General features: G+C 42.0%; 1 long non-coding RNA gene across 1 annotated transcript; it reads left to right on the top strand.

The window, feature by feature from the left end:
* Window positions 1–5,271: 5,271 nt before the first annotated feature.
* LOC123170550 (uncharacterized) lies at window positions 5,272–8,342 on the top strand. Its single transcript, XR_006485250.1, has 3 exons — window positions 5,272–5,432; window positions 7,510–7,581; window positions 7,767–8,342. It is a non-coding gene; the product is annotated as an uncharacterized lncRNA (long non-coding RNA).
* The last annotated feature ends 7,103 nt before the right edge of the window (window positions 8,343–15,445 follow it).

Here is a 15,445-nt window from a genome sequence, read left to right on the forward strand (position 1 = left end):
AATGTTGGCGGGAAGAGATCCCACAACGGCCAAATTCAAAGGGAGGTAACTAGTACAAGTTATCCTTAAAAAAAAAGTTTCCTCTGAGCGTGTACCTTCAAATGCAAAGTTCTGACTATATATGATTTCACGTGCAACCACACCCCTGTCGGCCGCTCTGTCTACCGAGTGCTCTTTTTTCATTGTGTTGCCAATACAAATGTCCGCTTGAGTGTCAAAAAGCAGCAGTGATAATGAAAAAAGAGTATGGGTTCGTTGCTACATTGTAGTAGTTATGTACATCTCAAATTTTCAGCCCAGGATTTTTATTTTGACTGATGTGAGTATTTCTTAGTCAGTCTTCATATTCCAGCTTTGACTGAAAATAACTCTCCTGAAAATTGTTGGCAATACTCACAATGTGGTCTACAACGAAACATTTGATGATCTTGCTTGATAGCTTGCCGGCGGGCAGAAAATATATCATGTTAGTACCATTCGTGCATCGGCCTTCACAAGCTATATAACATGCCTTCTTATTTTATTTTTACAGGCTGTTAAGGCCTGCTGGAAATAAAATAATATGTCGCATTTTTCCTACAAGTAAGCAAACATGTACTTTATTTCTGCTAAGATGTTCTGTGTGTTTGTTATTTCATAAGTGTTTTGCATTCCCTGACCGGCCAAATTTATGTTATTACACCAGCATAGTCTCTCGATTACTGCACTCCTGCAGGCCACCCAATCCATATTTAAAATCGGGTACTTTTAGTTCTGACTGCTTTCATATAGATATTCATGTATAAAATTGTTTGCTTTTAGTTCGGGTTAAATCAACTCAGATGATCAGTCAATTTTCCAGTGATGATGCTCTAGCTGATCATGCTTCTTAGCCACTATTAGCGGGCGAAGGCGCGGCGTGTACAAGTAAATCTTTCCACGTAGAGAATAATTCATCTACACAAGCCTTCAGAACAGGGATCCGGCTTGCCTGCTCCCTCTCCATGCTCCCATCCGTGCTCCCACTTCATCCTATGGCTGTTTTTTTCCCTTTTTCTTTTCTAATCTAATCATCTCCCCCCCTGATTTTCAGGGGATGGGGCCGGGTCTTATTTTCTTCCAATCAAATCAAGCCACGTATGCGGGAGCACGGATGGGAGCATGGGAAGGGAGCAGGCAAGTCTCGTCCTCAGAACAACATAGATTTCCTAGAAGGCGACACCCAATAGGTCATTTTTGTACCCAGGTTTCCTTGCAAGCTCCTTGCCCATAAGCTTGGAATTATCAAATTCTACTACAGTTTATATTTGATGCATGAAATTGTCCTCTTAGCAGTCACGGGTTCAGCAATCTTTTTATTACATGCAACCATCAGGCTTATGCATATAATCGTTCAGGTCCTGATTTTTTACATTAAATATTCTTAACATTGAGCATTTTTTGTTATGGATTCCATTCATTATTCAGGATCACACGAGTCCAATTCTTATGTGGTTCAGGAAGAACCAATGATAATACGAGTTAGACGGCTATACAACTCGATTTATCTACTGAAACAAGATGCTTACAGATATAGAACAGCAGGAGGGTGAGGTGTGGGTATAATGTGGCAAATGACAGACCCGGTAAAGAAGGAATGAAAGTCGTGCAGAGGGTTAAGGGGTGTGGTTATAACGTGGCAATAAGATAAAGACCCGGTAAAGAAGGATTGAACGTTGCGTGGGCTTTCCATGTATGAATACAATGGCCAGTGTTACAGTGTGCTGATATGTGCTTTGTAAACAGCAGGCCAAGTGGTCCATTAGAAAAGGGCTGGATAGATTATCAAAGAATGATGTAAGCGAGGAAGAGCTTGGGACGACGGTGTAATGATTATCCGTCTTCAAGTAGAATATCCAGACCACCATAAGGGCGTGTGATTTTTTTACGGATGCAATGCACGGGCACCACGATCGACCTCAACCTTTTGCACGCCATGGGTAGTGGCCATGAAGGCCGCACCTCCGGCCTCTCGCTCGCCGCCAGCCAGGACCTCTGCCAACATCTCATTCATCTATATCAGGGGCGCGACCTACGGCACCCGAGGTTGACAACAGTTCGGCCAGGGGCATCACAACCACATCCTGATATCCGCTGCCTTGGGCATGGCCACCACTGCGTGCCTTCCTTGGAGCAAAGAATTATGAGCTCCCTCATACACGGCTGAAGCGCCTACAAGTGTGTGTCTGTGTGTCTGTGTTTTAACTTTTGCTCACTCTTTTGTTTCTGAACATGTGAATTTCTCTTGCTGGAGTGTTTCATTGAAAATGAATTTGGTTCTGAAGCCACTCTTGAAGCTTACGATCTGGAAAACACAGGGGAATTATTTTGCTCTATGTTGCATATGGTGTTCATTGACTTGGAGAAGGCCAATGATAAGATACCGCGGAATGTCATGTGGTGGGCCTTGGAGAAACACAAAGTCCCAGCAAAGTACATTACCCACATCAAGGACATGTACGATAATATTGTGACAAGTGTTCGAACAAGTGATGTCGACACTGATGACTTCCCGATTAAGATAGGACTGCATCAGGGGTCAGCTTTGAGCCCTTATCTTTTTGCATTGGTGATGGATGAGGTCACATGGGATATACAAGGAGATATCCCATGGTGTATGCTCTTTGTGGATGATGTGGTGCTAGTTGACGATAGTCGGACGGGGGTAAATAGGAAGTTAGGGTTATGGAGACAAACCTTGGAATCGAAAGGGTTTAGGCTTAGTAGAACTAAAACCGAGTACATGATGTGCAGTGTCAGTACTACTAGGTGTGAGGAGGAGGAGGTTAGCCTTGATGGCCAGGTGGTACCCTAGAAGGACACCTTTCGGTATTTGGGGTCAATGCTGCAGGAGGATGGGGGTATTGATGAAGATGTGAACCATCGAATCAAAGCCGGATGGATGAAGTGGCGCCAAGCTTCTGGCATTCTCTGTGACAAGAGAATGCCACAAAAGCTAAAAGGCAAGTTCTACAGGACGGCGGTTTGACCTGCAATGTTGTATGGCGCTGAGTGTTGGCCAACTAAAAGGCGACATGTTCAACAGTTAGGTGGGGCGAAGATGCGTATATTGAGATGGATGTGTGGCCACACGAGGAAGGATCGAGTCCGGAATAATGATATACGAGATAGAGTTGGGGTAGCACCAATTGAAGAGAAGCTTGTCCAACATCGTCTGAGATGGTTTGGGCATATTCAGCGCAGGCCTCCAGAAGCTCCAGTGCATAGCGGACGGCTAAAGCATGCGAAGAATTTCAAGGGAGGGCGGGGTAGACCGAATTTGACATGGGAGGAGTCCGTTAAGAGAGACATGAAGGATTGGAGTATCACCAAAGAGCTAGCTATGGACAGGGGTGCGTGGAAGCTTGCTATCCATGTGCTAGAGCCATGAGTTGGTTGCGAGATCTTATGGGTTTCACCTCTAGCCTACCCCAACTTGTTTGGGACTAAAGGCTTTGTTGTTGTTGTTGTTGTTGTTGTTGTTGTTGTTGTTGTTGTTGTTGTGGCAACAGTTCAGACTTCAGACTTAGTAAGCCATATGCTGATATCTCAGAAATAAATTAAATATCATAGGAAAGGAGCAGAAACCTTGACTGAACATAGAGTTGTGTTATATCTCGAAAGTTAGATGTGTTGATTCAGTTCACCTGTACTGCGGTTGCATCGCTGCTGCCGTACCCATGGAGTGGCGCGGCTCCAACCACTCTGAGATGGTATTCCTCTCTCTTTCTTTCCTGACAGAACTATTCTTGTGTCATCCCCTTTTTTAAATGAAGTACAACCTGCTAGCTACCTAAACTTGTCAACCCCGTCAGTTCTGCCGATGCATTGTAGATTCCAACAATGGTGGAAAGGAATCAGATTCCAATGAAACTAGCACTACTGTGCTTTACATAGTTGCCTTTTTTGCTAAATTGCCTAGCTTCTTCAAGGAGTAGGTACAAAGATACTCTCTGATGAATTTGATTGGTATTGTGTAAAGTAGAAAGCCTCGTTGGTAACTGAGTTAACCAATCCTAGAACTAGAAACAGGTAGGTGATAGGAAGATTTGTGGATTGTGAACCTTTTACTCAATCTTATCCCCAAGCTGCAGAACATTTGCTTTAGCAAAGGTGTCTCTGTTGCTGAGATTCTTACAAATGGCTGGGAGTTGGCGCAAAGTACATGGACACATTGGTGCGATATTTTCAAATTGTGAAACAGCCTCCAAGCTACTTGTGAAGGTGTCAATTTCTGCATTGATAAAGATTCAATTATACTTCTGATGGGATTTTTTCTGTTAGCTATCTGTACAAGAGAATGAACTTGAGAAATATTAATTTCTAGATAAATTTCTTTGGAAAGTGAAGCTTCCCCTAAAAATTAAAGTTTTTCATGGCTGGTTTTGAAAAAAATAAACATATACCAACTAAAGTCAATTTATTCAAACGATGTTTTCAGGGAGATAAAACCTGTCAATTACGTGGTAGAGATGAGATTATTGACCACTTAATTGCTGGTTGCTAAGTTGATCTAAACCATTTTGCAATGTGCATTGAACCCGAAAACTCTACCTGATACTGTTGTGACTTATTTAGCTCTTGGTTGTCGTATTATGTATTGTTCTGAAGGAGATTAGATCTTCAGAAGAAACTCCAATGCATCGAAGATTAAAAGCAAATCATGAAGACTCACATGCATATTGTTTTCCGGGCTCATCAATGGCATCATACAACTCGTGACACCATCGCCTTGATCACAACTAGTTGCTCGATGCATGCCATAGCACTATCAGTTCCTTGTGGTGATCGTGGTTACTGTTTGTTTGTGGGGCAGAGGAATCGGTACTACAGCAGAACTTGAAGCTGACGAGGATGGATGACATATGGTTTTGGTGGAGAGATCAGGTGCATATGAACAGCCTATTATCTTCCACTTTTGTTTTTCATCATTCAACAGGGCAATTTCCTAAATTCTTTTTTTAGTACTGTCTGGAAAGGTTATTAGTATGGATATAGGTTTGTCAAAATTTATTAGCATATATGAGGTTCTTTGTTCGGACCCCCTTTGGCTCTACACAGGGCCGTCCATGGCCATGTGCCAAGTGTGCGACCGCACAGGGCCCTGAATTTTTAGGGGCCCCCAATTTGACCAATCTCTCTAGGTATTTTTCTAATTGGGCTTTTCCTTCTGCAGCCCACTACGCACGGTTTAGTCGAATCAAGCTCCATCCGTTCGCTTCGTTTCCTATTCGCGTGGTCCAGCTGCCTGCTAATCGCTACTACGCCCGCCGCCACGCTCGTCGGCTAGACGCCCACAAGGCTGCAGGCGGCGCGCCGCACGCCCCACGGCAGCGCCAATACGGCTCAATCCTGAGGAGGGTCAGACGCATCACCATCTTTCCAGTGGAAAATCAATTCATCATCTCCTTTAGGTACGTCCAAACAATAAGCCAACCCTAAACCTTATTTAATCTAGGCTATTTTCTCTACTGAATAATTATGTTGATGATAATTACATAAGTGCATCACTTAATTTTGCTCCCTTTTTCTTTTCTGTCCGTGTGCATCAATTCATCATTTGTGTAAGCCATGTCTTCCACAAATCAGATTAGAAAATAGTGAACCATCGTGACACGATGCATTTGCACAGTAGTTGCGTGGCGCCAAACAGTCAACATCACCACCGCACGAGAGCATCACTGATTAGTCCATCACTCTAACAGGTGCGCCTAAGCCCTGTATTATATTAGTGATTGTAATCTATGTTCAAACATTATAGTAGTGATTGTCAATATTTATCTTAGCAAGCACTATATTGACTAATTATATTGTCTCCACTCATCTTGGTAAGCACTAAAATAATTAAATCTTCTCATCAGTTCATCTTGGCGAATACCATGAATAACTATAATTTATTTTGTTATTTTCATCGTTTATCAACCGGTTGGCTTGTTGCTCTAGGGGCGCGCATATTTCCAAGTGTTGTATGGAATAATATGTTTATAAGGTTATATAATGAAGTGTGAGTATGTAATAGTTATGTAGTTATAAGAAAATTTTAAATTTTAGGGCCCATTTTTTCATTTCGCACCGGGGCCCCAAATTTCTGGAGACGGGCTTGGCTCTACATAATTCTTTGGAGTGGGATTCTAGATAGATGCTTTTATATGAACCTCATAAAAAAGTAGTATGCCTTTGATCCTAACTGACTGTTTGTATGTCGGATGATTTCAACTTGCTATGTCCGAACATACTTTTTTCTAACAAAAACTGTAGGAGAAAGTCCTAACAGTCTACACTTCTGCATTGCATCTTGAAATATAGATCACTTCTCTAGCATCAGACAAATGGTAGTTTGCAGATTGATGAGTTGGTTCCAGTTCCTTTGGCACGTACATCACATTTCAATGATAATTCTGCCCCACTACCGAAGAAAAAAAATGATGGTGATGCTCATTGGTGCTAGGTCTCCAGAAGTGGGGTTGTCAGATTTTCATTTTCTTTTTATAATAAATGTAATGCATATACTCTGATAGAAAACCATGATGACACCATTACAAGGATTTTATTTTTTGTGGCAGCATGGCTGTGCTTAGTTCAGTTTTTCTTGGTCTACTTTCAGTTAATTCCTTCCTGTATTGTGGTGTTGGGGAACATACTTATCAGTGACTCCTGGAGCCTGTGGATTTTGGGAGACAGAGTTTCTACTTTAGGTTCATTTTGTTTTCTCTAATAAAACTTGGGGTGTGTGCCCAACTACAGAATTACCAAGGAGACATTTTTCGGACAGAAAGACAATCTAATATTAGGTTTCCATCCATCTTACACTTGCATTAGACTTATAAAACACAATGAATGTCCCAATCACAAATTATGCCTCGGTCTATCCATAGTATCCTAATGGGCCAATACTCGAATAATTGACAAATCTACAATCTTTTTTTGGTAATGGTGGCGTTATTTCTCCTAGAATGATTGTATTTTATGTAATACTGCAAGTATACATCCTGGTAGTTGGAAATGATATCTCCCTGTTTGGTCTCAGTGGGAACAAATGCTCAATATCAAACATCGTGAGACAAATTTTTCTCCCGTTGCAACGCACGGGCATGTTTACTAGTACATATATAATGGTCTCACATGCGCTTGTCCTTGTAACCGTTGTTCTCCTCATGTTGTTATTGCTCTTTTGGGCAATTAGCTCGTGCGCACACCGTAGGCTTCAAGAAGAAGACCAGCACAGAGTGATTATATTAACCCTAAAGGACAAGGACTGATGGTGAACCGATGCCATGTACTACTACCAACACCTCATATCCTTGTAGTTATTCTTTTCTTTCAAAACTACTCCTTTAGGGTTGTAATAGTTTGTGATGATCATGTCACGGAGCCGTGCATGGAGTACCTTTCTATGATGATCACTCCACTTGTAACGTCTGTGATGCACTTTGTAATTTGGTATACCCATTTGCTGGCATGACTAATGTTCACGAGGAGGACATGATATAGGTGCTCGGCGGGAGGGCATAGCAAAGGTGCATCGGCGGTGAAAGGAGAATCTTTCCGTTTCATGATGCGATGGTGGGTACCTTTCTATGTATGTCGTTTGGTTTGTTTGACTTTTGTGTCAACGTTTGTCTTCTGGATATGTCCATTATTTTTCTTAAAAAAAGTAAAATTATAAAATAAAAATTTCAGAATCCTGCATACCATTTTCCTGATCTATGTAAGGCATCACAAGACCACATTGTTTATTTGGTTCGCAGTTACTTGGAGTAAAGCAATGGGCAAAATGAGAAGTGCTTTTACTTTCTTTTACAAGTATGACCGTTCCAGGTGGCGTCGAAGCACATTGTTGTTGTGAAGATCACAAGCACATTCCCTCAAGGAAACAAATATGGCTTCACCAAAGACAAAGCACTACAAGAGGGCGAGACCCATTGAGAGCAACTAAGAAATGGATCTTGATGCACTCAAGACCGATGTGCCCCATCATGAACCGAGGGACCTTGTGACTGAAGTTCATAACCCTATCCCCTTAAAACAAACCCGCTACTACTAGGATGCATGTTTAGTGGACTATGTAGAGTTGAAGAAAAAGCCCAAGGCTGCAGGATTAGCCGGGGAATGGTCGCTTCTCTCCCGGTGTCTCCAATTCCCTCGTATTCCCCGTACATCTTAGGTTATCACCTGTTTGATGTGCTAGCATGCCAACTAGAAGATGCGACGGTTAACGGCGGAGATTGCTGAAAACTGAGTAGTATATATAGGTAGGAAATATTATTCGCTCGAATAAATGTTGGTGGAGTATTTATGTTATTTACGTGGTGAGTGTCCAAGAATACAGCCTCACTTCATGTGTTGGTACTGACAGCTGTTGTATACTTTTTTGTGGATACGTATTATAACCCAAAAGATCCGGTGGTGAAACCTCTATCTTGTACTACTAGAGTACCGCATGTCTCCATGTAGCTTTTCTCCAAACTGTCTTTCTGTGATGATCCTATATTAGTTCTATCAATCTACATGTCAGACAGTTTGTAATTACCTTTGATGAGACCTGTGTGTTTATATACGTACCTACTTCCTCCGTGCCACAATATAAGATTGTTTTTATGCTATGTTAGCTTGAAAAATGATCTTATGTTGTGGGACGGAGGGAGTATAGATTAGCTATTGTTCATGAGGAGAACAAGAAATGTCAAAGAAAAGAAAACAATATCCACGCGAAACTCGACCTAGAGGAGACGCGTCTCGTGGACGCAGTACGGGAAAGAGCGTGGGAACGTAAAGTAACCAAGATTTGGAAGATCGAGAGCTCCGCTGGCACCTTAAGTGAGCCTAATTGCTCCGCCGGCTTGGCAGTGCTACTGAGCAAGATGAAGGTACATAGTGAAACCTATACGTTGTACTGGCCTCGTTCATCCCTGTGGCTGCGGTTCTCGTCGCGCTGTTGTCCCTCTTGCTAGCAGCTTCCCATGCAGACACCACCGGCAATCATACGACCTCCGTGACAACCGTTGGCTTGTAGTAGTGAGAAGAAGATCAGCAAGTATCCTAATTGCATTTCCGTTGAGCTAGACGCAAGGAGCAGCGCCGATGTTATCGTCTCTCAATTTTACGCTGATGCGCCTACCCCATCAGAGAAATCATGCTATAGGTTACGGCAAGAGAGAACAAACTGACAACAATCATTATCCAGATCTGGACTGGGGGGCTGCATCCTCCCTTTCCAAAACTCCAAAACGTCCCGGAGACCATGTCGGCTGATATCTGCACCCAAGAATGTATCTACTGTTCTTTTGTTGTTGAGCTTGAACTTTACGCCTTTAAAATGGGCTCTCCAAAGCACTTCACGGTGAAGCTCACATGGACTTTTCTCTGGTGGTCCGTGGTTCATTTCGTATTCCGTGCATACTCTGCAGTGAGCAACTCACCAGGAAAACAGGAAAGTTCAGCATCGCCGATCACTGAAATGTTTAGACAAACCAGGAAATACATCGTCAGAGAATAGTCACATCCTCCCTCTGTCCATATTTCGTTTTTCTACTTATACAAGTTTTATGATGATTGGAAAAATCAAGAGCCATCATCGAAAGGAATCGAACAATGAAAAAATAGGAGGTGCCAAAATAGAAGTACCGAAAAGTACCAAATAGGTGAGGCAATACCAAAAAAACATGGGACCAGTAGCCGTATTTTATTTTATTTTTCATAAGGGTAGATATGTAATTTCATAATTGTAGACATGATCACATCTTCATGTTATCCATCAAACCTCCTTAACACGAAGAAGCACATTTCGGAAGTTGTCCTATGGACCACATCTGCTCTTCAAGGATGCATCAAATATCTTGTTATCCATGTGGGTACTTTAACATGAAGCAACACATTTTTAAAGGGGGCCACCTCTGCTCTTCAATACTGCATTGGCTATTGTACAAATGTACCACCTAGAAAATAAGTGATGTCCATGGGGTTCCACATGGCAAAACTAGCCCTGAAACTGAAGAAGCACACAATAAAGGAAAATCACGACATGAAAACGTTACCATTCAATGACCCCATGAGGATTTAAGTTTACATCGCCCATGGACTTCAAAAGGCACACGTGACCCTCTTTCATCACAATACTGATCATGCACAAACACAAGAACCAGACGACACTCCCTCTCCTCGGTCTCCCGGGAGTTCAAGACTTAGACCAGTTCCCAACCAATTTGATTTGATATGTTGCTATTGTGACACCGATTACCTAAGCATTCTAGTTGGTCTCAATATTTGAGGATCTATTTGATCGCTTGTTCACTTAATTTCCAGGTTTCCTTAATCATTGGTGTCTTGTTTGATGGTGGTCTTGAATCTTGAACCATTTGTTTGAGTTTTGTTTTGTTGGTGGCAAGGCTATCTCATATTAGCAAGTTCAACCGAGATGCAAGATTGCTCCAGAGTTATTGGAATCAATACTCAAGTAGAACTAGGTGTTGGAGGCATCCGGAAAGATTTATGAGCGGAATATCAGTGATCATCTTGCATGATGCTAAAAACAAGTAGTTTGTAACCAACCGTTGTAAGAGCTATTAAGTTTCATGCACAACCAATAGAGCCAATTTTTGAGCTAATGAAAAAGATTGGGCAATCCATATGTACTTCAACAAGAGCCAAGTCAAGGGTCGGAGGATCTTAGTCTAAAAATAGGTTTATAATAATGTTAATAGCATTACTATATTCAAATTAACATTGCAAAAGGTTTATGATATTTCAGTTAGTGTAACTAACACCTATTTCATAATGCAATAGCATAATTTGAAAATTCCTTAACTATTATGAAAATGCGAAAAATGTCTTCAATTAATTTTGATCAAGTCATTAAAAAACTTAAGGTTACTAACACCACAATGTGGATTTTCGTGGAAGGATTTGCCAGTTAGAGACATAGCTCTGAAAGCTACATGTTCCGTCAGACAAGAGTCAATTACACCACTAGTGCAGACACGGTGCTGACTGGGCATGCCATGTGGCATGGGGCCCGCTGTCGGACAGTGAACGTTAGAGATAGGGCGTGTGGCCTGGTATTTTATGGGAAACCCCTCGGAATTCTTTTTTCTCATGGTAAAGTCCTAACAGGTGTTTGTCCATCTGTAGCAAATTATGTACAAAAATGACAGCCTATGGAATTCGAACACATGACCTGCATCATTAAGGGGCAGGCGGCTAACCATTGCGCACACAAGCATTTGATATCTATCTATTATCTATAAAAAGTGCTTTATGGGCTACCAGAAAAAAGATAAACACCTAGAAAATCCCACAATAATTAGAAATATATGTCCGTTAATCTGGTAGCCTTGGAAACAACTGTCAATATTAGCCGATGGATGTTCGTAAACAATTCCCTATGAAAAAAGGTTAAGGAAATACATCACGTCACGTTAAAAAGAGTCCACACATCTCCTCACGTTAGAAAAAGAGTCCACACACTTTCTATAAAAAAAAGGAGTCCACAAACCTCACGTGACCCAATTCAGGCTAAAAAAAATTAACCAAACAAAATGCCCACAAATAGGATCTAAAAAAAACAGCCTAACACCTAGGGTAAAAATAGCACGCCCGCATAAGGAAAATACACAGGAGCTCTCGGGTGCTCCGCACCCCTATACAAAAAATATTCGTAAAAAATTCTCAGAAAATCAAAAAAATCCAAAATTTCGGGATGTCAAACCTGGTTTCCCAATCTACTTCCTTGTGAAATTCCGTGAAAAAATACCAAAAAACGTATCCGTGGCGAAAATATTCGTAAAAAATTCTCAGAAAATCAAAAAAATCCAAAATTTCGGGATGTCAAACCTGGTTTCCCAATCTACTTCCGTGTGAAATTCCGTGAAAAAATACCAAAAAACGTATCCGTGGCGAAGGAATTACTGCCCGAAAAAAATGTACCCAAACAGTGTTTTGCTATACATAGAATTTTTTTGTCTTTTTTGCCGCGAATACGTTTCCTAGTTTTTTTTCACCAAATTTCAGACGGAAGTACATTGGGAACCCACGTTTGATATCCCCAAATCCCAGATTTTTTTTCAAATTTCTCGGTATTCTTTTCCTGATATTTGTACGTATAGGGGTGTGGAGCATCCGAGAGCTCTAAATCCTCGTCCGCCCGCATAATACCTATCTATCATCTCCATGCACTGGCGGCGGCCATGCCGGGCGATGAAGTCACCGGCAAGATGGATGAAGCCTCTCCTTGGGCTGATCATGTGCCCTGAACTTCAACCCATATATTGCTTCTCTCCCCTGATGCCTCCTCTCTATTGTTGACGTCCTCTGCGCTACGATGGGTGGCGGGGTACAAGACGTAGAGATCTCGAGGGAAGATGAATGCCTCACTTCGCCGTGGGCTCTGGTGGTTGAACCGCAAGTTGATCCGACATTATCTGAATCAGGTATCGTCGTGCTGATCGATTTTTTGAAGGTAAGCACCCGTCCAATTTTTGGTTCACAGATGTATGATAAATCAATCCATATGTTCCAAAGAAAGGGAAGGAAAAGGATGAAGTGGTTACAAAGTACATCGACGTGAACCCAATCTGAAACCAAGGCATAAACCTTGCCCTGTTCCATTGTAGCCGGACACAGGCTCAAGCCTCAGGAGGATCACCGGACATACTGTCTGCAGATCAACATGCATGCAATGCATGAAGGAGAGAGGTGGGCAGTCCAAATTTTGATAATTTCAAGCAGGTATTAGGCCATCAACGGTTGCAAGAATCTCCATAGGATGTATTCAGCTGTAGACTAAGAAACTATATTATGTTGATCAGGCAAGTTACATCAGACAGATCATGTATTAGGCCCCCAACAGCTGCCAGGATCTCCAAAACAGCGAGGTGAGGTCTCAGGGATTCGGCCAAAAAGAAACATACGCTGGCCGAGCAAATGAAGCTCAGTAGCATATTCCTACGGTCATTGGACTGCTGCCTTATTATTTCTGGTATAAGCACTAATCTATGTGTAAGCTATGTACTCTTTTTGTTACTTCGCCCTGCACCTACAAGCTGAATTTGCTCTATTCTTCTATCCTATATTTTTTTTGGAAATGGAGGTATGCCCCCGGCCTCTGCATCATAATGATGCATGCAGCCCTTTTATTAAAAATTCAGAAAGTATCACCATACCATGTTCCGCACATTGTTTGAACAATCAAAATAAGCTGTCAATGAAAATAAGTTGTCAACTATTTTGAAATGAACAATATAAATTAGCTAATAACTATGTTTGAGAAACTCACATAGCGGTAGAATTGGAGGCGTATCAACAAGGACCCAAATGTCCATATTGTCTTGCTCGATGTCAGGATCACCAAGATCCATGGTGACAAGCATACCCTCATCAAAACCATACATCTTGCAAAATGCTTCCCAATTTTTGCAACCAAAATGGGTTACGCTCTCTGAATTATACAGCTTTACTTCAAAATCTATATCATGATGGGTCCTTAGGTGAATTTTCTTTGTTTCCATCCTTTCATGGTCTTCAAAACCCATCCTCTCCAAGACGTAGCGTCTTGCATGGCATGGGATAAGCTAGCCGAATTGTAAAAGATGAAAAGTACACGTTGAAATAGTTGAAGTCGTGCTTAATTACGAAAAAATAACACTTGTCGTCATTGCGTACAGTTTCAACATCGAAGGTCTCCTCCAGCTTAATACCGAAGCGCCGATCTTCGTCCAGGTGAGGCCTGTCGCACTGACCTCGGTCGTCGTGGCACCAGTCGCACTCCCCCGGGAGACTTTCGTCGTCCGAGTACGACATTTCCTATGTTCATAATTCAAATATTAAACATCAACAATTAAATATATGTACTAAAAAACCTAAGTTAGATCATTATTATTCATCACGGGTTGACTATCGGTTTGTCGAGTCTTTTCTTGAAAACTCTCAACTCACGTGGTGTATACATTCGACCGTTGGTGATGGTCGCTCCTCCCTTTGTCCCCGTGTGCATTACACCAAAATGTCTAGCACACGGGAACAAAGGAGAAGCGACACCCACGACAACAGTCGGGATTCTTCGTCCTCTCATATATATATGGTGGAACTCTCCCTCACTGATTCCTCTCTGACATTTGCGACCGTCGGTGATGGTAGCTCCTCCTTTCGTTCTCGAGTGCATTACACCAAATTGTCTAGCACACGGGAACGAAGGAGAAGCTACCCCCACGACAACAGTCTGGATTCTTCGTCCTCTCATATATGGTGGAGACTCGACAGACTTACAGTCAACCCGAAATATCGTTTAATTATCTTTCTAAAAGAGGATTTGGCTGGTCTCACCTCGATGTCGGAGGGGGCGGTGACAGGGACGACGGCGGGGATGATGGAGGGGCCGGGGGCTCCTAGATTTCTGCGAAAACAAAAACCCTATAAGCTATCAACTAATCATAGTGCTCTCCAATTTTAGCATTCAAAGTAGGATCGGAGTAGTTTTCCACTTTGAGCATTCAATAAGCAAAATCAAGTCACAAAATAAAGTAGTATTCAAATTAGGATGCATTCAATTATAAGCAAAACTACATCATCTCCATGCGTCCGTACATCGTCGAATATTATCACTAATACACCTCGAATACTATCATACATATAGCATCGCTAATACAGCTAGAACAGTAGCGCCCGACGGGTATCGGCGCGGGCGGTGGACACCCAAAGGGACGGAACCATCACAGGATCATAGCTCCAGTGAGATCCCTGAAGAACCTGCCAGGTATTGTCGAACCTGCCCTCCAATGCAACCATGTAGCGACGGACGTGCTGGTCCTCCTCGCTGACACGGTGACTTACCACCTCCGCGGTGTCCGGAAGCCTCGGCACTGTCACTGGCCCACGCGAGCGCCACCAAACAAGGATCGGGTCAACGACGGGCTGGTTCCTCACCAACCTACGCCCACCGGAAGGTAGCACCTCCCAAAACCAACCCGGCGGAGCCCAGTCCCGGACATGGCCCCTCTGATCAAGCCGGCCTCCTCCGCCGAGTCGACGACGAGGATGCGGGATAGGCATCGTCGACGTCGATGCGGGAATAATTGCTTTAACTAAAAAAACAAACTAGTTCTATTAATTTCCTTGCTAAAAATAAAGTACTTCTATAGTAAAATAAACTAGTTTTGTTAAATCAACTAGTTCAACTACTAATTAAGCACTTGCTATAAATAAAATAAAGTAGTTTTATTAATTAATCAACTAGTTCAACTACTAAGCACTTACTATAAATAAATAAAATAAAGTAGTTCTTACTAAAAATAAACTACTTCTATATATAGTAAAATTTAATAAAATAGTTCTATTAATTAATCAACTAGTTCAACTACTAATCACTTACTATAAATAAATAAAATAAAGTAGTTCTTACTAAAAATAAACTACTTCTATATATATTAAAATTTAA

This window comes from Triticum aestivum, chromosome 7D (genome assembly GCF_018294505.1).
Source record: "Triticum aestivum cultivar Chinese Spring chromosome 7D, IWGSC CS RefSeq v2.1, whole genome shotgun sequence".
Classification (NCBI taxonomy): domain Eukaryota; kingdom Viridiplantae; phylum Streptophyta; class Magnoliopsida; order Poales; family Poaceae; genus Triticum; species Triticum aestivum.